Below are 27448 nucleotides of genomic sequence, written 5' to 3' on the forward strand. Positions count from 1 at the left end.
GAGAAAATCAGCTAAATTGTGATATATCTTCCAGGCATCAAACATATTGTAAACTCCACCTGTGATAATTAAATAAAACATATCGTAATTAATAGGTACTCTTTCGAGCCATGATTTCTCTAAAGCACTCCTACTAACCTTATGCCTTCAGTCAATAAAGCAACCCAGGAAACAAAATGCATAACAAAGGGAGGAATGGAGAGACGGTGTGGAGGGGAGGGGAGAGAAGCGGGTGGCCAGCTTGCCCCTGTGTGCACGTGGAACAACTGTTAACTGCACACGAGCAAGTGCACCGCACACGTGCAGGATTCCTGCCGGCCCCCGATGTAGGAAGTCCAGCAGTATGGTGAATCCATAATGTCTGCAGCCCTTTCTCAGGAATCCAGGACCCAAGGTTGTGAATCAGTTGCCATCCAGAGTGGTGGCTGCTGTGGGCAGTGCTGCAAAGAGAAAATGCTGCAGAATTAGCAGCAGCTTAGAATACAACCAGGTGTGAGCTGCCAGTGGTTCATGGAGGCAGGCCTGGTTACCAGATGGTTCTTAGTGTGAGGCGTGACAGCACTGACAGCCCAGGAGTGGTAGTTGTGGGAGCACTTGAGGCACTGGGAGACTCGACTCAACCAATGCGATGCCAAGAATGTGGCAGTGCCACCAGCAGACAAGGTGTTGGCAGTCCCTGCCAAAGCATGTGAACAGTGGTCTCTGGCTGTGGAAGTACAGGAGAAAAGTGGTTCCAGTAAACAGTAGGACACACAAGGAGCATGGGAGACGCACATCAGGAGCATGTTGGTGCATGTTAATGAGGCATGTAGCCCAGAGGTTATCCTGAGTGAAAGTGAAAAAGAACTGTGGGATCTGCTGAATGGAATGAACAGCCTAAGTAGTTCAGAATGTGGACTGAAAGTAAATTGAAGAAAGACAAAAGTAATGAGAAGTAGCAGAAATGAGAATAGCGAGAAGTAGATGAAGTTAAGGAATTCTGCTACCTATGCAGCAAAATAACCAATGTCGGCCGGAGTAAGAAAACAGACTAGCACTGGCAAAAAGGGCATTTTTGGCCAAAAGAACTCTACTAGTTTCAAATACAGGCTGTAATTTGAGGAGGAAATTTCTGAGAATGTACATTTGGGGCACAGCATTGTATGGTAGTGAAACATGGGCTGTGGAAAAACTGGAACAGAAGAGAATCAAAGCATTTGATATGTGGTGCTACAGACAGATGTTGAAAATTCGGTGGACTGATAAGGTAAGGAATGAGGAGGCTCTATGCAGAATCGGAGCAGAAAGGAAAATGCTGACAAGAAGAAAGCCTGGCACATACAACATCTCTTAAGACTTGAGGGAGCTGTAGAGGGCAAGAACTGCAGAGGAAGACAGAGACTGGAATAAAAAAAAAGAAAGCCCAGAGGGTGGAGAGCCACCATGAAAAAAGGGCAAAAGGAGAGGAAAGACCAGAGCAATGAAAAAGCCATCATCGAATGTGGTGTGCAAGGGCACTGGAAGAATCAGGCTGGAAAGACAGCAGGGGTCGGTGGGAAGGTCATCACCATGACAGACTCGGGAGCACAGGAAAAACAAGGGTTGAAGCAGAGCCTGGGGCAGCAGAAAGATTGTCACTGCAGCATGTGTTGGAGCATGGAAATATCTGGGCCAGAGGGAGACCAAGGGCAGTGGAAAGGGTGTCTCTGCGGCATGCGTAGAAGCATGGAAAGACTCTAACTCTACACTATGGAGATGGACGTGTGTTACCATGAAGAAGGGGTACATAGTGTTGTGCTGTCCTTGAGAAATGAAGGTTGACCATGGCTGTGTTGGCTTGAAGTGGTGGCACACATTGGTGGGCACAACCAGGCTCAACCATGGCAGAACAGTCTCAGATTCAATTTTGGTGGAGCTGGAGGACAATAGTGGGACTGCAGGTTGCATTCTCACCAGCATGGAAGGTATAGCACCACCCTGGAAAGGGAGGCTGGCAATGCCTGCACCAAGGAGAAGCTGCAAAAAGCGAGTTTCATTGAGTATGTTGTGGCTGTGCCCTCTTGTAATATTTTGTAGTTCCTGGATGGATGAGGAGAGGGTGGTGTGATAGCTGGGTAGCCAGTTTCCTCTCACTGCAACGCAAAATGCACATGTGGTTAAAACACACTTTATTACAGGAACCAATTAAGTATTTAACTTCAAAGATGTCCAATCTGAAGAGCTGTGTTAACAGCAATCAAACAACATGTACTAATTCTTGAATCTTATCCGTGTCCATATCACAACTATATACAGTGACTAACATTCCCTCACAGCTAGCTAAGGTGCAAGGCGATGACTATCACTGTGGAAGACTAGAGCACCGTGTAACATATTGAAATGCAATATGAACTGAGTCCCGATGCAGTATACTGAGACTGAGACAGCTCGATTGGTGGTGGTGGCGGCCTATATGCACATTACCAAGGGTGTGTTACCTGCGTGTAACCTGGGGGCATCTGTTGGTCTTCTCTCGCCATAGGCGTGCCTAGTTCAGCACCTGCTATACAGTGTTTTTTAGTGCTGATCAGTGTGCTGGCGAAGGCATACACAAGCACATTTCTTCCCTCTGAAATGCAGCAGCGTTGTCATGTGCTGGAGAAGCAAACAACTACTAGAGGGAGGCAAGAAGCTGAACATAGAGATGAGCCGGGAGCTCTGTGAAGGACAACATACTTCCAGCTGTACCCTGCCATCTGGCTTATGAGAGCAGAGGAATGTCCTTCCAAAAACACTGCCCAGGATACACGTTCAGTCCCGAGGGCTACTCCTGGGGCAATGACAGTGATGGCAGGTTCAGGTCCATCAGGACGGAGAGTGGTGACAGAGAAGACGAGGGCGCAGCATCCACTGGTTCGTCCTGGGGTGCTGTGGTGGCTCCAGCAGGTGGCTGTGAAAGCCATGTGGTTCTGTGAGGCCATAAATCCACGGGAAGAAAAGCACCAGAATCATGGGGCAAATGACAAATGTGAAAATGGTTCTGGTGACAGAGCTGCAAACCATCAGGATCTGCAATTAGATACATATAGGCCTATGTGTCAATGCGTTTCTGGATCTCGCCTTGCTCCCAATGCTGACATCGCCCAAAAACCCTGCAAAGAAAAAGATCACGTAGTGTAAAGCGATACTTGCAGACCATTGGCAGTGCTGGATACTGCGGTAGGTGGAGCAAGTGAAGCAGTGTCCAATGGTGGTGGCCATGTAGAAGTTCCTCTGGTGATGGTCCGTTGCTTGGGTGGGAGCAATAGTAAATGATAAAGAGTTGCAGTGCCTGTTCCCATGTGTGGGAGGTGCAAAGCTTGACCATTTGTTGTTTGAAGGGTCGAACAAAGCATTCCACTTCTCCATTGCAGATGACGAATGCCGTTTTAAGTCGTGTGACATGAACTGAGGTCTGTTGTCTGTAACAATGACTTCAGGCAATCCTTCAATGCAAAAAATTGAAGAAATGACTTAAATGGTGCTACATGATATGGTAGAGTTCATAGGTACCACAAATGGAAACTTGCTAAAAGAGTTTACCACTATAAGCCATAGAGTGTTCCAGAATAGCCCTGCAAAGTCAATGTGCACTCAATGCCATGGTGATTGAGTCTTAGGTCAAGCTGTGAATGTTTGTGGTTAACTGATTAGTTGTCCACACTTGCGTGATTGTCCACTGTCATATTGTACTAATACCACACCTTGTTGCACTGAAAGGTTATGCCAACGAGCAAAGTACCAATGTATTACTGAGTTATGAATACTGTGCAATGAGTGAGGTCACGACGTGCAAATGTAATGCAACAAAATCTTCATATCAGGGTCCACTTCCGTGGCCTGCAAAATTTTTCTGTAATTCAGTAAAAAAGATTGCAGCAATTTAGAGTCCTGCACATCAATCTGGCAACAAGATGCATCAGAGGAATCAAAATCAGAGTCAGAGCCAGTTGGAAGGCTAGAAAGGTTGTCAGCATTGTCATGCTTTCTCATAGGTTGTACACAATTTCGTACTGATACTGAGATAGAAGCAAAGCCCAACACTGCAATTTTTGAGCAGTATGTGTAGGAAACGGCTTTAATGGGTGAAACAAGGACTGCAAAGGCTTTTGATCTGTCACTAGAAAAAACTTGTGACGAAACAGATAGTGAACGAATATCGTCACACCATACACAATAGCGAATGCTTCTTTTCCAGTTTGTGAATAACTGCACTGAGTTTGAGTTACTAACTTTTGAGGCAAAAGCAATAGGTCTGTCTTCACGCCAATTCTGTGTGAAAGTTCAGTACCAATTCCACAAGAGGAAGTATCTACTTGCAAAATCACTGGTTTGGCAGGATCAAAATGTACTAAGCTTCTGTCACTGAGCAAGGCATTTCTGAGTTTCTGAAATGTATCATAACACTTTTTGATCCACATGAAAGGCACATTTTTCCAACACAAGTGATGCAATGGAGCTGCCATCTGTGAAGCATTCAGAATGAAATGAATATATTATGTCAACTTGCCTAGCACTGACTGCAGTTTGGATACATTGCCAGGAACAGGCAGGTAACAGATTGCAAGCAAATGAGATAGAGGGGGTGCACATCCTGACTATTTATCACATGACCTGAATACTGTAGTTCTGTATGAAAAAAGTCACACTTTTTGAGACAACTCTTGAGTCCTGCATCTGACAACACTCAGAAAAGAGTATGAAAATGGGCAATGTGTTCCTTTGGCGTATGACCTGAAACGACAGTATTGTCAAGGTAGTTTGAACAGAACTGCAGTTGAGCAGTCAGCTGTTTCAAGTAACACTAAAAAATGGCAGGTGCAGAGGCACTGCTGAAGGGCAAATGCAAATACTTGAACAGACCTAAGTGTGCAGTAGCTAAAAACAGTTTCTGTGATTCTTCATCTAGTGGTATTTGCAAATAAGCATCATGCAAATCTATTTTAGAAAAGTAACAGCCAGCGCCAAGCCTGTCCATAAGTGCCTCAAGGAGAGGCAATGGATAAGTATCATGTATTGTCTGTGGATTGACTATACTTTCGAAGTCAACACAAAAGCAAATACAACCAGGAGGCTCAGACATCAAAACCACTGGACTTGCCCACTGACTAGCTTGTATTGGAGCAATCACACCATTGTCCTGCAATTCTTTTAATTCACTGACTACTTTGTCTCATAAAGCAATCGGAACAGGCCGAGCCTGGAAAATCTGTGGATGTGCATTGTCTTTCAGGGTAATTATTAGCTTTTACAAGTTCATGAGAAAAGAGTTCAGGAAATTCCTTAAACAAACTAGCTACACTGTCTTTTGGATTAAAAGCAGTCACTGAAAGTACATTGTCTTGGATGCTAAGGCCAAACAAGTCAAAAGAATCTAAACCAAAAATATTTTCACTGTCTCTTGATTGCAACACAGTAAACCGCAATATTCTAGTGTGAGATTTGTAAGTGGCAGGCAAATTACACTGTCCAAATAGTGGGATTTCCTGTCCGTTGTATGCAGTGAGGTGCATGCTAGATTTTAACAGGCAAGGTGAGCCTAGCTGTTTGTATGTATTAAGCAAAGTTACAGAAGCACCTGTGTCCAACTGAAAGTCAACACGATGGCCAGCAATCTGTAGTGATACAAACAGTTTGTTGGAATGGTGACACACTGCACTGTGGCAATATGAGGGCACAACATTACTTGAATTACTGCTAGAACCTGTAGTCAGTTTTGAAAACACTGCATTCACAGAATGTGCACGAGACCTGCGAGACCTGTTTGCAGGCAGGACTGGCATTATTTTGCCGTTGCAAAGAAACTGCGTGGACTTGGCCTTCCTTTCCACATGAGTAACTTGTTGCATTGCACAATGGGCAGTCTTGCTGCTTATGGCGAGCAAAACTGTGAGGGCAAGACTTCATTAGGTTTACAGGCCTTGCTACTTGTTTGCTAGGCTGTCTGCATATCTGTGTGTGTGCTCGTTGTGGTGGCTGAGTGGGGCGGTCGCAGGCAAGAGGCGACTCGACCCAATAAATCAGGACCTGATCAAATTTATCTGTGGCTATGGCACCGGAATTGAATTGTTCTAATATTTGCAACACTTGATGGAGTGAAGGAACTGTATACTTGATAATCTGTTTTCTAATTCTGCTATCAGGTGCATCATATGTGATCGCATCATGAATCATCACGTCACTGTAAAAGTTGCCACAACTATGCTTGAATTTACACTTCCTAGTGAGACCTTGTAAGTTGGTATACCGCTGATGGTACGTATGTTCTAGCTTTTTCTTAAGGTGAAAGAACTGAAATCTGGCTATCACGACCTGAAGCAGCTGTTTGTAATACTGACTTAATGCACCTACTACTTCATCATAGGAGAGTGCGTTGGGAGATGATGTATGGAAGAGTTTTTGAATTAAGTGAAACACAGGGATTCCACTGATGGACAGCAAATAATGAGATTTCACAGAACCTTGAATTCTATGGACTTGACAGTGGGCCAGGAACTGGGTGAGATATTCAAACCATTCCTCTTCTTTTTCATCGAAGTGCCAAAATTGTTGATCAGACACATCACCACCTGTTGTGGCTGTGTCCTCTTGTAATGTTTTGTGGTTCCTGGCTGGATGAGGAGAGGGTGATGTGATAGGTAGTGGCCAGTTTCCTCTCACTACAACACAAAATGCACACATGGTTAAAATACACATTAATACGCATCCAGTTGAGTACTTAACTTCAAAGATGTCCAGGCTAAAGATCTGTCTTTAACAGCAATAAAATAACATGTACTAATTCTTGAATCTTGTCCGTGTCCATATCACAACTATTTACAGTGACTAATATTCCCTCACAGCTAGCTAAGGTGTGAGGCGAAGACTATCACTGTGGAAGACTAGAGCACAGTCCAATGCGAACTGAGTCCCAATGCAATGTACTGAGATTGAGAGAGCTTGGTTGGCATTTGCAGCCTATATACATGCTACCCAGGGGGCATTATTGCTGCGTACCCCGGAGGCATGCCTTGGTCTTCTCTTGTCATAGGCGCACCTAGTTCAGCACCTGCTATACAATGTTTCCTAGTGCCAACCAGAGTGCTGGCGAAGGTGTACACCAGCACAGAGCATGGCCAGCAAAGGGCAACAGCTGGAGTGGCAGTCAAGGCATGGTGCTCTATACAGAGGGTCCCATGACTACAGCATCATGGTCACAGTGTCAGACACACCAGCAGGGAATGAAATCAGGGATCTCAGTGGCAGAAGACATTATGCACCACCCTCGTGAAGGAAGCCAGATGTGGTTGCATACTCCAGGTGAAGTGCAAGAGGACAGAAGCAGAGTTGAGCAAGCAGCCACAGGAGGCAGTGAGTGGGCGGCAGATGAGGCTGGGAGCAGCGAGAACGGAATGGAGTGAAGGAGCTGGATGATGTGTCCTGGGCTGGGTGAAGCGCTAAGGCAGTGTTGGCCACTGCTAGAGGGAGGGGTCATGGTGGCTGGACAGGACAGCAATGGCTAACGACTGCAGGAACTGCAGCATAAGTACTTACACCTCAACAGTGGATGTCCAAGTGATGCTAACTTCAGGAGAAGAACCAACCATGGCTGCAATATGTGGAGCAGTGTCAGGCATGGCTAGAGGTGTGGGGCAGACAGGTGGTGGATGAGACAAGGTGTGGAATGGAACCAAGCAAGACCACCCTTGAGAGAGGAGGCATGGCTGGAGGAGCATCAGGTACAGCTGGAGGAGGGTGGAGACTGGGTGATGGAGGAGATGAGGGTCTAGCTCAGGAGCCAGAGAAGGCACATGAGCCAGAGGACATGAAGTGTTGGAACAGAAAAGTCATTGTTGAAAAATTATACCCTCATCAGTTTTTGTTGAGACAAGGGCATAGCAGAAAACACGTTTTTATTCTAAGGCCACCATTAAAAATCACTGCGGATGATGCACACTTCAGTGAATGATGATTCCCAGGTTGAAAGAACACTTTTATTCAAAGCACAAGCTCACAACAAAGTTAGGTTCAGGCTAACACTGAAAGATTGTCCATGGTAACATAAAAGTAACAGAGACAAAGTCCACTGGCATAATAATATTTCTATTGAGGAGTCTCATCCTGAGTGACTGTTGGAGTGACATCCATAGTGGCGTGTGTTGCAGAATACCGTGGAGCAGAGTAGAGACAGTGTGATCCAATGTGGATGCAAGCATCCAGCCTGGTTTTGATGAATTCTGACTGATGGGCTGCTGCAAGGTGTAGCTGAGTTCTGGCTCAAAGCAACGCAAGCTATTGAATGCTACTGCTTGAGGTTGTGCAGCTCAATAGTAGTGCAGCCATTTTCCTAATGTGTATGCTGCTAGAAGGTATGGCTGGTACCCCTGTTGGCAACTGTAATAAACGGAGCATCAGTAGATTGTTTGTCAATGGTATTGTTTCTACAGCGTGTGATGCCCTTCTGATAATTGTAAATAGTCTCCTTAGAGAGATGCCTCTGGGCCAAGGGTAGCCAAACTTACAGGGTGAAAAAGTTATGCTGGAAGCAATCAGAGCTATTCCCATGCAAATCTGATGACATACTAAAAGATTACACAAATGGTCAGAGGAGAATAAAGTAATATTTAACATGAAGAAGGAAAATGGTATGAATTTCTCAACAAACAAAAGTAATAACAATATTTAATTTAATTGGTGTCTTGCCATGGCCACTGGATTTTGTCTGTGTGGTTGTGTTTGTGAATATGTGTTCTGTATCTAGAAAAAAGCTAGTGCAAATGCCATTTTCTGTTATGTGTTTGTGTTTTTATGCTCCATGTGTTGATCAAATATAGGTGAAAGGTTGTCTTTCCCTCATTTTATGTAATTGGTGATATGGTAAGCTGTGAGACTAACATGAAATTTTTAAGGACAGTTATAGATAACCAACTAAAGTGGAGAGCACATACAACAAGGATATCAAAAAGGATTTCACCTGCAGGCTGTGTTCTAAAGGTACTAACATCAGTGTGTAATAGTAATTGCCTCAGAGTATTTATTTGTTCATGTTTTCACTCAGTAATTTGACAGAAATTAGGAAATCTTCTCAGGTTACAAAAGAGGCCTCTTAGACTACTAATGAAAACAAATAAGCAGGCTCATAACTATTATTATATAAAGAGATACAGCTCTCGATGGTTCTCTGTGAATATATTTTCCAAACATTGTGTGTATCAGGAAAACTATAAATCATCCTTGTGTCACAAACACCTCTATACACAAAAACAATAGAAGTGCCAGTAAATTCCTGCACCCAGAAAGAAAACATGAAGTCAGAACTCAAAATAGTATCGAATACCAGGGGTCTAAACTATATAATAAATTACCTCTAAAATGGACAGCTTAAAAAACTGTTAAATCATATTTCCTAAAAAGAAGTTATTCTACAAATTATTTAAATGAAATGTAGCAAAGGCAGTAATTACCACAATTGTACAAAATTAATGCAATGAAAATGTTTTTAGTTTAATGGGATGCTACATATTTGTATAGGTAGTATATTGTGTTGTATATTTTTATTCTCTTGATTGCTCTGCCCAGTTATTAATATAAAACAATGGTAACTCCAGGGTGGAATTCCAACAATGTAAGAAATAGCACAGATTGCTACTCACAATGAAGGTGACATGGTGAGTTGCAGACAAGCACAATAAAAAGACTGTTACAATTTAGCTTTTGGCCAAAGCCCTCTTCAGCAAAGGAAAAACACACACATTAATTCATTCATTTGTTCACATAAGCAAGCATACCTCACACAGATGATTGCCATCTCTGGGAGCTCGAATCCGAATGCAGCCACCACATTGAACAAATCAGTAATCTAGAATGGGCAATTAAGGGAAAGGGATAGCAGGGTATGGGTGTGGGGAGACACCTTGTTGAAACCTTCAGCATACTGTATGCTAGATGAGACTGTCAGCACACTGGAACACCACTTTAGGAAGGGTGGGAAGGATCTTGGTTAGTATGCCCCTCATTTCAGGCATGATGGCAGGAAGTCAGAGCACTGACCAAGGGTGTGGTTCAGTTGCTGAAGGTCTCACCAAAGTCTTCACAGACAGGCACTGTCCGCCAGACCAATCCACAAACATATCTACCATTCCATTCCCCCACACACTCCCAAACCTCCCTCCACCTCCAAGGACCAGCTACAAAGAAGCACCCTCTCCACCACCCATTGCCATGTCAGACTGAAAAAACTGAACCACGTCCTTTTTCAGGGTTTTGATTACCTATCATCATGCACTGAAGTGAGGGACATCCTACACAAGATCCTTCCCATCCCTCTTAAACTGGTGTTGTATCATCCATCCAACTTAGTTCATCCCCATGCCACTCCCAGTCCCAAACCCTTGACACAGGGGTCATATCCCTGTGGAAGACCCAGGTGCAAGACTTGCCCAATCCACCCACCAGTCCTGTCACAGGCTTATCCTACCACATCAGAGGCTGGGCCACTTGTGAAAACAGCCATGCCATTCACCAACTCTGCTGCAAACATTGGACAGTTTTTTATACTGGTATGACTGCCAACCAGCTGTCCACCAGGATGAATGGCCACCAGCGAACTGTACTCAAGGGCAGCTGAACATAACATTCTTGATTTCTATGGCTGCTTCACAACCTGGGCCATCTGGATCATCCCCTCCACCACCAGCTTTTCTGAACTGTACTGATAGGAGTTATTCTTACAACACAACCTCTGCTCCTGAAACTAACCTGACCTCAGCATGCGGTAACCTACTGTCCCCACAGCCTCCTCCCAACAGTTTCTCTCCTGTCAGTCCTGTCACCTCCTCCATATTCATGTCCCCTCATCCTCATATTGTGTGCTGCCCTCTGTCAATGTACTTGCCCATCTGTCCCATTTCCTACTTCCTTCTCCTTCTGCTCCCCCCTCCCTCCCCCTCCATATCCCACAGCCTCCCAACACTGCACGTAGGTGATCTTCATGCCTCCATCTACTCCCTGCAGCTTCCACCAGATAGCGCTCTTCTTCCCCCGCCCCCCCCCCCCCCCCTCCCCCCACCTGTACCCTTCCCCTTCCTCGACCCTTCCAGATTGCTGCTTCTGTTCAATGTGACAGTTGCATCCTGGTTTGAACTGCTGAAGATGGCAGTCATGTGAAGAAGACTTTGGCCAAAAGCTAAATCGTAACACTCTTTTTGTTGTGCTTGTATGCAACTCAGTGTGTCATCTTTAAGGTACGTAGAAATCTATCCTTTTCCTTATATTGCTGGTATTCCTACCTGAAGTTTCCATTGTTTAATATTAATAATTGGTTAGGGAAAGCAAGGGAATAAAAATACAAAACACTGTTTGCTACCGATACAAATATACTGATTACCATTAAATTAAAAATGTTTTCAGTACATTAGTTTTGGATAGTTGTGTTAATTATTACCTTTTCTACATTTCACTTAAATAATCTGTAACTATAGAATAACAGGAGATATGCTTTAACAGTTTTTAAGCTGTTTTCAGATGTCACTTTAATGTCTTGAAGTAATTTATTATATAGTTTGGACCCCTGGTATTCAATACTATTTTGAGTTCTCACTTTCTGTTTTCTTTCTAGGTGCAGGAATTTATTGGCACTTCTATTGTGTTTGTGTAAAGAAGTGTTTGTGGCATAGTGATGTATAGTTTCCCTGACACACATAATGTTTTGAAAATATATTCACAGGTAACCACCAAGATCCATATCTATCTATATAATTACAAGTCACGAGCATGCTTATTTGTTTTCATTAGAATTCTAAAAGCAAACACAAAAGTAATAAAGTACTTTGAGGCAATTACTATTACACACTGGTGTCAGTACTTTTAGAATGTAGCATTCAGATGAATTTCTTTTTGATATCCTTGTTGTATGTGCTCTACACTTCAGTTGGTTATCTACATCCATCCTTAAAAATCTCATGTTAGTCTCACAGCTTACCAAGTTACCAATTACATAAAATAAGGGGAGGCAACCACTCACCAACAGTGGATCATTGCATGGAACACAGAAACACAAACACATAATAGGAAACAGTATTCACACTAGAGGTGCTGGAGATGGCAGTGGAAATGGAAATGAGCGAGTGGCGTCATTGGCTGGGAGGCCCCTTGCAGGGCAGGTCACGCTGCCTTGGTGCAGGTCTTATTACATTCTTCCAATGTCCTTTGTAGCAGACATGAATTGGTAGACCGTTTGCCTGATGCAAGTCTTTCGACTTGTCGAGTTGACGTCACTTCACTTCAGCGACTTGCATGTCGATGGGGATGAAATGATGAAGATAAGGACAACAAAACACCCAGTCCCTGCGCAGAGAAAGTCTCCACCCAGCCAGGAATCGAACCCGGGCTGATAGGTATGACAGTCCGTTGCGCTGACCACTCAGCTACCAGGGGTGGACACCTGAAGGTTAATAATAATGTCTCTTCCATACACAAACAATACTTTCATTCATAGCTTTTCTTTGAATGCTGCTTTTACTATGTGTAATACAGTATAAAAACACATCTTAGACTTTCATAAAAAATCTGGAAATAATCAGGATAAATGTTCAGTTCTTTCACTACCAATATGTCAAATACATAATAGGTCCTACCAGTTTTTCTTTCCTGTTTTCACCTGTAATCAGTGCCTGCAACATCTTTTTCATTGTTGAATATGTACAAGTTGCATAAGGTCTCCCTCTGGCTAAGACATCATATTTTGACATTATTCACGGTATGGCTTTCTTACCCCTCTTGACAGCAATACTTCATTGTAATTTGTCTGTGCCCTAATTGCACCATTTCCCTGCCATTGCCAACAAATGTCTGTGCCATGTTTGGTGATCATTGCACAGCTGATACCAACACTACCAGCCCATACACTGATAGAAAATCTTTGTTGAAAACATGATTCAACAATTGTATGAAGATTAACATTAGCCAGGGCTATTTTTTTTATAAGTCCTAGGGTGAACAGAGGGTTTGGGTCCACTAGGCAAAGATGCATTTTATAGTAGTTTTCCAGTTAAAGGCTTCTAAAGAAGCAGCATTAAGTTTTACTATTTAAACACAGCATTGGCCATGTGTGTGTGTGTGTGTGTGTGTGTGTGTGTGTGTGTGTGTGTGTGTAAATCCCAGAATTAACTGGTGAAACCTAAGACTTACCATCACGGTATGGTAAAAGTCCGAAATTTCTTATTGTATGCATAGATTTCAAACTTTTACCAAGAGGACGTTGGTAAACCTTAGGATGTACCCATACTGATTGGTAAAACCATATTCATTAAAAAAAATCAGCTTAAGTAATTTATTGAAATAGTTTGTATTTATTGAAAATTTATGTATTTTAAACATTCTTGCATTCCAATGTGAGTATAATGAGCAGTATTCTATATTACTGACAAGGGAACCTCCCCATCGCACCCCCCTCAGATTTAGTTATAAGTTGCCACAGTGGATAGGCCTTGAAAAACTGAACACAGATCAGTTGAGAAAACAGGAAGAAGTTGTGTGGACCTATGAAAAAAAAAATAAGCAAAATATACAAACTGAGTAGTCCATGCACAAGATAGGCAACATCTAGGAGAGTGTGAGCTCAGGACCGTCGTGGTTAGTGTGAGCAACTGCAGAATGAGAGGTCCTTGGTTCAAGTCTTCCCGCAAGTGAAAAGTTTACTTTCTTTATTTTTGCAAAGTTATGATCTGTCCGTTCGTTCATTGACATCTCTGTTCACTGTAATAAGTTTACTGTCTGTGTTTTGCGACTGCACTGCAAAACCATGCAATTAGTAGACAAAAGGATGTGCCTCTCCAATGAAAACCGAAAACATTTGATCGCAAAGTCATAGGTCAACCGATTCATCCACAGGAAAACACGTCTGATATATTCTATATGACACTGGTGACAGCATGTGCATCACATGACAGGAATATGTTGTCGACCCACCTAACTTGTAAACTTGGTGACTGGGTCGATTCTTCTACCTTGCCCGATTTAGGTTTTCTTGTGAATGTGATAATCACTCCAAAAAAAGTGATGAAACCACAAGAGTTTGTCATATAAACTGCAACAAATGAATGCAACAGTTTCACAGTCACGCAGTTTTCCCTGTGCTCTGTCAAAACATATGTTTTTAACCTTTTCAAATTTTTCCGTGTGTAGACCGTCAAATACTGCAAATGTCCCAGCAAATCTGAACATGTCCTGGAATTTTGGAGAGCGAAGTTGATTATGTGTGAGTGCCTGAACTTTGAAAATTGTATGAAAATAAAAACAAACTTTTCACTCGAGGGAAGACTTGAACCAAGGACCTCTCATTCCGCAGCTGCACACGCTAACCACGGGACCATGGCGCTCTTGAGCTCATACTCACCTTGATGTTGCCTATCTTGCACATGGACTACTCAGTTTGTATATTTTGCTTATTTTTTCATAGTTCCACACAACTTCTTCCTGTTTTCTCGACTGATCTGTGTTCAGTTTTTCAAGGCCTATCCACTGTACCAACTTATAACTAAATCTGAGGGGGGTGCGATGGAGAGGTTCCCTTGTGAAAAAAATTGTAAAACATGTTACCTTGTGAACGTTAATTTTTGTTAAAACAAGGCTGACTATTATGGCATTTCGAATTACATAATATGGAAGACAATTTACACAAGCATTTTTTAACTGAACACTTTTTTAAACAATTGCACATTTTAAACCCTTGCCCTCCAACAAAAGATTGTTTGGTAACCACTTGTCATAGACTAATATCTTCTCTTGCTACTTCTTCGTTGTTGCACAGTGTAAATTAGTTTCTAATGTACAACGACATCAGTTTACCAGATTTGGTACCAAGTTGATAAAATTCATCATCCTGAATATTTATCACTATTGCTATTATAGATTTTGTATCAATTTTTGCCCTGTACTTTAATTCTCACATTCTGTTCAACTGAAGGTTTTGGAATTTTGTTACATGAGGCTGCTTTTATTTTCTTTGCCTGCAATTGAAGACCTTCTTTGGCAGCTTATCAGATCCGTTTCACTTTATTAACACTGTTGGAAGTTGTCGGCGTCTCATCACTACCATCGGCTGGTGCCAGTGTCTCATTGTCAACTGTTGTCAAATCCTGTGTCTGTGGTGCTTCCTCACCTGCTGCAGCCCCACTTTCTGACTACGTTCATTCTGTTCAAGTACCTGATTCACTAGCATCAGTTCCTTGGTCATCCTCTTCAATTTCCTGTAGATCAGTGTAAGTGGTGTTCAACACTGTTTCCAAGTCTTCTTCAGTGATATATTTTATTAAATCACATGGTATAACTGAGGTTGCAATGCCCATTTTCATTGGAACCCTAAACATGGCTTCATATGGTGAACATCTGATGCCTTTGTGAGAAGTCCATTTTTCATTGCTTGCACAAACCTTAGCCATTCAGACCATTTTGAAGTTTCATTTGTGTCCATCCAAGTTTATAACATATTTTCAATATCTTGATTTGCTCTTTTGGCTGATTCCTGAGACTGACTGTGCCTCAACTTCCCGTGGTCTATCTTTATATCACTCCTCAACCCACATAAACTTTGAATGACTTGGTCACAAAACTCTCTACCATTATCAGAATGAAGGATACTTGGGGCACCAAAGGTAGTAAAAATGTCCAGAAGATGATATGCTACTTCATCAGCCCTTTATGAAGTTACTGTGCGGAGGATAACAGATTTTGTCAAATGATCTTGGTATACACGTATGAAGTTCGACTTCTTATCTGGGTTTGCCTGCATGTCGATTAAGTCAATTTTGCATTGTGAATTCGTTTCACTGTGTATGGTAGGTTTCACTACAACAACCATTTCCAATGTTTTTTGTTTTTTCTGACAATTCATTTTCACAATCATCCATGTTCAATCGCCATGGCCTATAGCAATGTGGGCCTCATGTAGCACGTTAAACAGTTAATCAAAATGAATGTAATAAAAAATTTCTTCTTTTCCAGCAGACACTTACGCGAAGTTGTGAAATGCAATACAGCTGTCTTACACTCTACGAAATTCTCTGTCTAACACAAACCCGTGTGCTAAGCAATTCTTTTTTTCTTAATGGTGAAGTGAACAGACACAATGTGCAAATCTGGGCGGTAGAGAATCCCCACGCATTTGTGCAGCAAATTCGCAATTCACCAAAAGTTAATGTGTTTTGTTCAAACTCACGGTTTAAAGTTTACGGCCCCTTTTTCTTCTGTGAAAAAAACGTTACAGGACACGTGTATCTGGACATGCTGGAAAATTGGCTCATGCCACAACTGGAGACCGACAGCACCAACTTCATCTTTCAACAGGATGGTGCTTCACCGCACTTCCATCATGATGTTCGGCATTTCTTAAACAGGAGATTGGAAAACCGATGGATCGGTCGTGGTGGAGATCATGATCAGCAATTCATGTCATGGCCTCCACGCTCTCCCGACTTAACCCCATGCAGTTTCTTTCTGTGGGGTTATGTGAAAGATTCAGTGTTTAAACCTCCTCTACCAAGAAATGTGCCAGAACTGCGAGCTCGCATCAATGATGCTTTCGAACTCATTGATGGGGACATGCTGTGCTGAGTGTGGGAAGAAGTTGATTATCGGCTTGATGTCTGCCAAATCACTAAAGGGGCACATGTCAAACATTTGTGAATGCCTAAAAAAACTTTTTGAGTTTTTATATGTGTGTGCAAAGCATTGTGAAAATATCTCAAATAATAAAGTTATTGTAGAGCTGTGAAATCGCTTCAATCATTTGTAATAACCCTGTATTATACGTGAACACAATTGTCCACCTGCGGCTTGACAATACCACATCTAATTGTCTTGCAAACAAAATTCCCTTATCTAGTGGTTGCACCTGCACCACCTCTCCTCTGCAACAGTGTAGCAGTACCAGGCTGATGAAAAGTTTCCCAGGCCACATCCTGGCGCGGCACCTGAAGGAAAAGGAAGCCATGTCAATCGCTCCCTTCCTTACCATGTCTAAAACACACAAATGACAAGTAAAAACTACACATACCCTATTACCTAATAACAATGAATATGGCATGTTCCTCCCCGAGGACACTTAATCTACTTATCCCTAGACCTAAGTGCGTAAGGAACGTTCCTCTGCTGTTCTTTTAGCTTCGGTACCCTCACACCCTTTGTTACTGCTGGAGGAATCTGCGGTAACGCATCCACTGCGCCATTAAATGGCTTAATTCTACTCACATGAACTTCTGATGACTTGGTTGGTAACTGCAACTTTACATTCAATGGAGACACTATTTCATTTACCTGATACGGTCCAGAATATTTCATCAAAAACTTCTTCGTTTTACCCGTTGGAACATAAGGATTAGCTAACAATATCCATTGACCAATTCTGTATTGCAGCAGTTTACCTGTTCTTTGCCCAATACTCTCTTGTTTCTCCAAAGCTTTAGTATTAGCACACTGTACCCTTTGCCAAATCTCTCTCAATTTCCTGGCGAAATTCTTCACTGACTCATCCTGTGAACTTACCTGAGGTTTGAGCACATCAAATAGTGATGGCATTTTCCGACCATAAATTACCTCATACGGAGAGAGCCCCATTCCTGTATGAACTTCCGCGTTATATGCGCTTGTCAACAGATTTAAATACACATCCCAATCCATGTGTTCTGAATTTACATAATGACTAATCATCTTTACTAACGTCCCATGAACCCATTCTGTTCATCCATTCGACTGAGGATGAAATGTGCTTGTCCGCAATTTCTTAACTTTCAATAAACTGCGTAACTGCTTCATCAGCTCCGACATAAAGTTACTACCCTGATCTGTAATTATAGTATCAGGCACACCATACTTCAGCAACCAGGCTTGCGCAACAGTGCTTGCCTTCTGATCTCGAATAGCTACCATTACCAGGTATCGGGAAAAATGATCTAATATTGCTAATACATATCGATTACTCGCTTGGGTCTTGTTAAATGCTTCGATTACGTCTAATCCAATGAATGCGAATGGACGATCCACTTCAGGTAGTCTCTGTAACTCAATTTTCTGATGACTTAAATCTGCTCATGTTATACAATTTTGCACATACTGCTCTACATCATTGCGACGTGTCTTCCACCAAAACCTTTCACTACCCATCTATCAGTCATTCTTTTACCACCATGACCTGACAATACATGGTCGTGCACTTGTTTCAACACTTCTTCCCTCAGCAACTCCGGTACTACAATGCGTAGTCCGCACTTCGTCTTCCTGCATAGCAACCCATCCTGCATTTCAAACTGCGGTTGCATTCGGAACAATTGACACACTCTGTCAGTGGCTTGTGCCTTTATCCACTCCTTCTCACTTACGCCCACAACTTGTACAGCTGCTATTTTTCTACTAAGCACATCTGCATGTGTACGTTTTACCCCAGGTTTGTGAATTACCTCGTAGTCAAATTCACTTAGTTTCAGGGCCCATCTCGTTAAACGACTCGAAGGATCTTTCAACCCCAACGACCACTTCAATGCTGCGTGATCTGTAATCACCTTGAACTTACACCCATATAAATAACAGCGAAAATATGAGATACCATAAATCACTATTAGCATTTCTTTGTCTGTAGTTGAATAATTCTTCTCTGCCTTATTCAGTTGCCTGGAAGCATAAGCCACTGGATGTTCCTGTCCATTAACCCTCTGAGAAAGAATACAACCTACAGCAATATTACTAGCATCACAAGATAGTATGAACCCTTGTTCGAAATCAGGAAGTATCAACACTGGGTATGATGTTAGTACCTGTTTAAGCTTCTCGAATGCCTCCTGACACTGTGCTGTCTATTCAAACTTAACACCTGTCTTTAACAATCTCATTAATGGATGTGCAATTTCCGTGAACCCCTCTACGTATCGTCTGTAGTAATTACATAGACCGACATATTGATGAGCTTGTTTAGTGTCTGTGGTACTGGAAAACCATGCACAGCCAACATTAGATGAAGATCCGTTCTTACCCCATCCTGACTGATAATATGCCCAAGATAAGTCACTTGCGTCTGAGCAAACTGACATTTCTCAACATTAAGTGGAAGATTTGCCGCTCTTAGCCTACTAAATACTTCGTTCAGTAGTTCCACATGCTCTTCTATATTACGCGAAAAAGTATCAATATCATCGAGGTACACCATAGCAATCTTCGGTTTAGGTCCCCGAAGCACACCATCTAACAGACGCTGGAAAGAAGCAGGAGCGTTTTTCAACCCGAATGGTATTCTGCGATACTGAAAGTGACCAAGGCTTGTTGTAAAGGCTGTCTTCGGTCTATCCTCGGGACTTACTTCTATCTGATGGTACCCACTCTTTAGATCTAATGTCGAAAAATATTTACACCGACCTAGGTTATCTAATGTTCCCGTGATGTTTGGTACTGGATACGCATCTGTTACAGTTTGTGCGTTCAGAAAATGATAGTCACAACAAAACCTATACTTTTTAGTAACGTCCAATGACTTCTTAGGAACTACCACTATGTTGGCAGACTACGGGCTTTCACTGTTCTCTATAATACCGTCCCTTAGCTGCTGATTAACAAATTCTTCCACTAGTGGTTGTAGGTGCTTTACTACCCTGTATGGTTTTCTATAGACTGGTGGACTATCGCCAATTGGTATACGGTGCTGTGTAGTAGGAGTTCCTGGTAATGGACCTTCTGAATTAAACAAATCTAAATACTCTAATAACAAAGCTTACATAGCTTTCTGATCACCATTCTCCAAATGACGAATCTTATCACATAGTACAGATGCCTTGATGGTTTGCTTGACGTTATAATCACCTTGGGATTCACCTATATCCTCAACATCGAGTATTTCCAAATTTGCTACCGCTAAACCCTTTGGGAGATCCACTTCATCTGCCCCAAAATCATCTACACTGACCAGAATCATCAGTTCCCCATTTATATCCATTACACGCGCAACGCTCCTCCTAGTAAAACAATGCATTTCATCCAATGCTTCATTGCTCTGTAGTGGCTCCACCACACAGTCTCTACTGTGGTACATCGGTACCTACTGACAACCAAACTAGCTTCCCTGTACCCGAAGGCACATTGACATGCGTAATCATCTTTAATGCCCTTGTATGCGGTTCAATTGGTGACATCTTAGCAACGGATGCACCTCGGGATGTAGAAACATTTACAGCTGTTGTACCCATTGAAAACAAGTTTCCAATAAGTTCAGCTGTACGCTGTGAAAGATTAATTTTGGCATGGTGTTTATCGAGGAAGTCCAGTCCGAGAATCACAGAATACCCTTGTCCCACAGTTGGCAACACTTCCATTTGCTCTCTGAACTCTACACTTCCAATCTTAAAAACGAGCTTTGTTGTACCCAATGATTGCAACTCATTATTCCCTACTCCATGTAATCTATACCTAGGAGTACCTAGTCTTCTCCTACCCATGAGGTCTAGACTAGCAACAGATACATGTGCCCCTGTATCAATCAAAAACTTACATCTGTTATTCCTTACAACACCCATCAAGCAACAATCCGTCTCTGTACTAGTTTTCACCGTACTTCTGCTTACTGGGAATGTCTTCCGACACTCCCGTTCCCGTTTAACGCTTTTTCCTGTTTATTCCCGTTACCATTCTGCTTACTACAACACTCATTCGCCTTGTGACCGTAGCGTTTACAAGCATAGCACTGTGGCTGTCTGCATTGAGCCTTCACATGACCTTTCCTCCCGCAACGGTAATAATTCCTCTCCGACGCAAAGATGCGTTTATCATTGCGAACCATTGTTGCAGTGTCTATCTCCTGCAGATGCATTGCAATACGCAATGCTGCAGCTAAATCCTCAGGATTCTCCATCCTAACCCTACGAGAAAATTCTGCAGGAATTCCCCTGAGGAATACATCGAGGGCTTTGTTTTCTGCCTCTCACAGTAATACACGATCCACATCAGGGTTACCCAATAATTCATAGGTCTGCAAATTAATTTTCCGAATCCTATCTGAAAAAGACTCCACTGTCTCATTGACCTTCTGTGTCAAATTAGCTAACTTCTCCCTAAAAAATCTTGCACTATTCTGCTTACAATATCTTTGTCGTAACCCATCTGCCAATTCTTCAAAGGTGCTCGCCTTACTAAGCGTCTCATGGTACATCACGAACGTCTTGGCTTCCCCTGCAAGTTGAAAATTTGCTGTACATAATGTAGTTACGTCCGACCAATTGCTCATTGCAGCTGTTGCCAAAACATCATTCATGAATGCTGTGTCATCCTCTGTTGTTTTATCTGAGAAAGGCGCGATCAGGTTAGCTACTGAAGGATGTATTGCAAGGTTGGACGTTGCTACTGACTTGCACTCTCTTGAACCCATTTGTGACTCTTGCGCCGAACGCAAGGTCTCCATTTGCGTCATCAATTCTACATGACGTAACTTATGCTGCGCATTCTCTTCTAACAATTCTGAGACTTGCTCCATCAGAGCAGCTGTACTCACTTCAGTACTAACGGATCTTCTTTCCGGCATGATTTGTGCAAATTACCAACTTACTCTATACTGAATTTGCTCCTCAGAACAATAACTACACTAGCTACTCAACTCCTTTGCCACAATTCCTTTGCCACAGTTGAGCACTACACACAAGAAGACGAACAAGACTCACAATGCACAACTAAACAAAATTAATGCTTCCGCCTTGTTATTGCCCAGCGACACTCTCTACAATTGTGCGCTGCGTGACCAAAACATCTACAAATTGAACATTCTACTGGTACAAACTTCGTGCATGGCTCCCCATGCCCTGTTAAATTACACACAGTACATCTGACTGGTACCAAGTATGTTTCCCAACTGTTTCCCTTAAACTCAGATAAATCTGCTGTTCCCGCAGGTCTCACAAAGTGCACTCCCAACAAAGAACGTGCATCCATAGTTATTAACAAAAATCGCCTCGTGCATTTACCACTACACCAAATCTGTAGGTGGTGGTCCCGGTCGCCTACGGTGGACTGGATGGCCGAGCGGTGAACTCTCCAGTTGTCAGTATGCTAGTAAATGACTGTGGACGCATCAGAAATGCCAAAGAAACATTATTAATTCATAACACCTTTATTTCTGCCGAGTACAATGTGGCTTGGTGATATCAATGACCTTCCCGAGTCCTCGCTGACTCGTAGCGATGACACCAGCTCCGGGCCGCACAGTCTTGCTAGTGCAGTGCCGCGTGCTGTGATGTAGCGAAGGAATATCCTTACTTCATACTTCGACCGCACGTGGCTGGTGGTGCCCAGCTGGCCGGCTGCGGGTTGGAGTCCCAGCACTGTCGGCACGAGAGGCGTTCTCGTAGTGTGGAGTGTACTCTATCCCACCCCGTCTTCTTCCCTGCTCCTCCTGGTGGCTCGTCTGCGGTGGACAGGCGGAACGGGCTGCAGTCCCCCAGCGTCGTCGGCTCACCCGGTTGTGACAGCGGATGCACAGGGCCTAGGCCCCCACGATCTCGACAATGGCTCACTGATGTGGTCAGCATCGGTGGCGAGCGAGTCTGCCACGATGTCTGCTAATCCTGGGTTGATGATTGACAGCGGCAGCAGAGAGGACCAGAGCTGGTACTGTCCCCTCACGTCTGCTGCTGGTTGGGCCGCCCTTACTGCAACAACTCCTTAATAAAGATTAACATGTCTATCACTGAGCTGAGCGCTATGCAGTGACCCAGTACACATCTAACTGCAAGTCTAACTGCGAGTGCCTTGTTGCTATCAAAGCTGGTGTATTTAAAGGAAGCACGAGCGACGTCCTGACGTCATGCTCGTTTGTAATGAACGCATTCATTCCACTTATACTGCTGATTCATCTGTCGTACTCGCCCCTTAGGTGTTCTTACGACAGAGTTACATGTTGTTACAACAGACTTACGCGAAGTTGTGAAATGCAGTACAGCTGACGCTATACTTCTGTCTTACACTCTACGAAAGTCTCCGTCTAACACAAACCCGCATGCTAAGCAATTCTCTCTCGCCTGTTGTATGTAACCAGGCCATTGCCCCTGTGTGATGACACATTCCGATATGTGCAATCCTCCTACCTCTTGGCTAACCTACTGCCTCTGGCTCTCGGCATAGGCAACAAACCTTTCCATGTTTCCAACTCTTTACTATTCCGCGACACTGCAGTACCTACAGCAGCTTGTATCATAGCCTTCAGTTCATCAAAGTCAGCAACTGGTGTTACAAAGACGCTGTCCTTGACATAGCCCCAGAAAAAAAAGTCAAGGGGCATAATGTATGGAGAGCGGGGTGGCCAGGGTGTTGGACCATTCCTTCCAATCCACTGATCCGGAAATGTTTCATCCAGGAAATCATGCACTATCAAAATCAAAGCCTACTGGGGGGGGGGGGGGGGGGGGTGTTCTCCATCTTACTGGAAAAGTATCAACAGTTGATATTCTTCTAACTATGGGGCAATGAACTGTTGCAAAACATCTAAGTAAATGTTAGCAGTAATAGATTTTTCCGTGAAGAAAAATAGTCCAAAAACTTCTTATGCATGAGGCCACACCAAACATTCACTTTTCGCTGTAACTGTACAGTAGCATGTGGAGGCTCTGAACCCCATATACGGACATTATGCCTATTTACCATTCCACTGACATGAAAGGTGGATTCATCAGTTAAGCATATGCAATTTAAGTAATCGTTAGTGCCATCAATCCTGCTGAGAATCTCAGCTGCAAATTCAGCACTTGTCAGCAATCATTCAGTTGCAAGGCCTGCATGATTTGCACTTTGTAAGCATGTAACCTAAGCCTTCAATGAAGAATCTTCATCACACTTGCTTGTGGTATTTGAAGTTCATGTGATGCTTGACAAGTTGATTTAAATGGACTCTGTTGAAACTATTGCCAAACACGATCAACAGTAGCATCACTCACACGAGGCCTGCCACTTCAAAGACAATTTTCAACGTTGCCTGTTTCATTAAACTTTGCGTACCATTACTTTATTGATTTAACGTCAGGAGGGTTGCTTCCATAAGAAGTCCGAAATTTACGCTGAACGCTGATGGGTGATTTCATTTCATGAAACCGAAGAACACATTGCGCTTTCTCCCGCTTCAACACCATTTCTCCAGCAACTAATCTGACCTTACAGAACGATCAAATGTAACTTATTATGTCAAACGGTATTCTGTAAATTTTTATAATCAGGGCCAGACTTTGTGCTCACCCTATATAGCCCACAGGCATCACTGGATGTGGATGTGGAGGGGCATGTCATCAGCACATGGCTCTCCCGGCCATATCTCAGTTTACGCTACCAGAGCCACTACTTCTCAATCAAATAGCTTCTTAGTTTGCCTCACTAGGGCTGAGTGCACCCCGCTTGCCACTCAGCAATTGTCACCCATCCAAGTGCTAGTGCAGCCCAACAACTTTGGTGATCTGATGGAAACCGGAGTTACCACTGTGGCAAGGCCGTTGGCTGTTTTTATATGTCTTAATGTTTATTACTCTTGAGGTATTTTGCAATGACACCCTTTGTTTCCCCCAGCTATGACTTGAACCATTTCACAGCACTGCCAGTGACATCATAATACTCTAATTTACAGTAGTCTACCTATGCAGATAAATCAGTTGCTGGTAATGTAAATTATGTACCATACACCAACCAGAGAGTAATTTGTTTGATGTTACTTATTGCAACTACTTGTATACTATGGTTGTCATTAACTGTATTCCCCAGTTGTGTTGACTTGTCCATCTAGGCCTTCCCTAGTCACATGTACAGGCTTAAATGTCTCATTCCCCCTATCACACGATCAGCTGTTTCAAACATCCTCCTGGTGGGGCACTTCTGTTTGTAAAGTTTCTTCTGATATGTCCTTGTATGCAGCCATTGCAGTGTGCTAATCCATAAATCAAATACACATTTGCGAGTACTGTGCCACAAATGATCTGGTGAAAACTAGTCAACAGTTCTCTACAAACAAGATCTGTAATGATCACTGAAATAGTTGATACTACCAAGTGAGTTGCATGTCAACATTATCTGCTGTGACACTGAGTGCTATCACTGGTGGTGAAAGTATTTTAGCCTAAGCACATGTAACCAAGAAGTGATTTTGACCATCTCATGAAAAAGATAGTTTCATGTAATTTCTGTGTGTAATGTACTAGGCAACGTTGTAGAAAATTAGTTCAAACATGGAAATAAAACATTTCCAACCACATGCCCACATACCACATTTTCTTCTTTTATGTGTGAGTATGTATCACAGCTGACTTTACACGAGCCAGTGTCACGACAAGTGGCAACACTGTGAAGAAAGCCTTCTATCAGTGCTGTACTGTACTGAAGGAAACATAAATTGTGATCGTTTTGACATCAGTTATTGTAAGATGTGCAATGTCTGGAAAAATGCCTCTCCTAGATGTCCAAAGACTGCTTATCTGTCTGTAAAGGCTAGATATTTACTATCTGTTAGTACAGAAACAATATTACAATATAGCATGAGAGTGTGAAGATACATAATACAACTGTATAGATGTAACATGTTAGTAAAAAGTTGTGTGTTACTTATAGAAAATGCATATTATTATGAATTAAATAAGATTTCTTAGATGCCATACAAATAAACGGCAGGGAATGCATCTGAACAGAAGTGAGAAGAGAGTACTTAGTGAAAAAATTGTTTAGAGATTAGACAAACTCAGTCTGCAAGGAAACAGTTTGTATGAACCAGCCATCCCAGTGATGTATTTGGGAACAGCAGAGCAGCCATCAGCAACAGTGAACTATTATTCTAAAAGCAATGATACAGGAAAAAACAACCACAGCTGAAGTGACAACAGGAATGAAAGCAGCAGAAGTAGTAGGTCCACTTGCAACAGTGAAGACAACAGAAGCCACAATAACAGAAGGAGCATATGTTCCAGCCTCAACTGAAATATCAGAGCAGCCCACCAACATCGTGAAAAGCAGAGCCGGCACCAACAGGAACTACAGAAGCTACAGTTTCAGAATAATCTATACTAGTACCAGCAAAAGGAGTGAATACATTCAGGGTAGAAGAAACAGGGTCAAATATTTTGTGCCGGGGGAAAACAGTGCCCCTTGCCAGTTAGAAAGATTTTTTAATCGGAGGCAGAGGGAAGGTGAAGCACACAAGATAAGTGGTATTCAGACACTGGTGTAAGGGTGCCATCTGTATGCTACAAAAGACTACACAAACAAACCACCATGTAAAGAGACTGTCAATATAGTGTCAAAAAAATAGATGATAAGGATTCTAAAATTAAAGTTCTTCAGCAAAATGTGCAATATGCTTCCAATACATCAGATGAAATTGATGTATTGTTAGCTACTGAGGTGCCAAATTCTTTTGTTATAACAGATCATGGGCTAAAGGAAAGTTAAATTATGGTGTACAATCTAAAAGGATATAAAAATGACGCAGTACTGTAGATGTAAACAAAAAAACTGGTGTTGTAGCTACATATGTTGACAGTAAAGTAATTGACTGTATTAAGTTCATTCAACCTGAACACACACACACACACACACACACACACACACACACAGAGAGAGAGAGAGAGAGAGAGAGAGAGAGAGAGAGTGAGTGAGTCCAACAAGATCTGCAGGTACAGTAGATACTATCACAGATCGTGTAATCACTAATGTAAATGTGAACTGACAGAGCACACAAATGATAACACAATAACTGCTGACCGTTATGAGCTATCAATTGAAGTGGATAAAAATGTCATGAGCATTGAAAATACAGTGACAGAACTAAGACAGATCAAATGAGAAAACCTAAGTAGGCTATATTTGAAACAGACCACTGGGAGAGGATTTATGGTGAAAAAAGTTGAAAAGAGCTGAGCAATTTTCTGTGAAACTATGAATTATCACATAAATGTTAGCTGTCCAACCTTGAAAGTACAAAAACAGGCTCAGTAAACACTGGCTCACATAAAAACATGTTATATGGAGTAGGGAAGAATTAAAAGAATTATATAAAGAGTATCAGGAAGATAAATGTTTAGCAACGGGTGAAGTCTATACAGATGTGGAGAAGGCTAACAGCAAGTTGAATAGGGAGACAAAACCAAGCTATTATTAGGTTGGTAGACAAGTTCATAGTATTTTTGTTTTCCATGTTGGTGTTCTGGTTGCTATGGTTTTATTTATTGATTGTCATTTTTATTTGTAGTTCACTGTTTCTATTTGAGTTTACATGTTGTCCTATGAAAAAGAAAATTGCCACTGACAATATAGTGGAGATTCTGAGTTGCAAATAGAAGAATATATCAGAAATGTTCGGATTTCTCTGTTTGGCACTCCATTTTTTAGCATCCATAGCTCCACTCATCATCTCCAAATGACACACAAACGCAACTCACACACATGACTGCAGTCTCAGGCAACTGAAACTGCACTGCTGCTG

The sequence above is a fragment of the Schistocerca piceifrons genome, chromosome 3 (assembly GCF_021461385.2).
Source record: "Schistocerca piceifrons isolate TAMUIC-IGC-003096 chromosome 3, iqSchPice1.1, whole genome shotgun sequence".
Classification (NCBI taxonomy): domain Eukaryota; kingdom Metazoa; phylum Arthropoda; class Insecta; order Orthoptera; family Acrididae; genus Schistocerca; species Schistocerca piceifrons.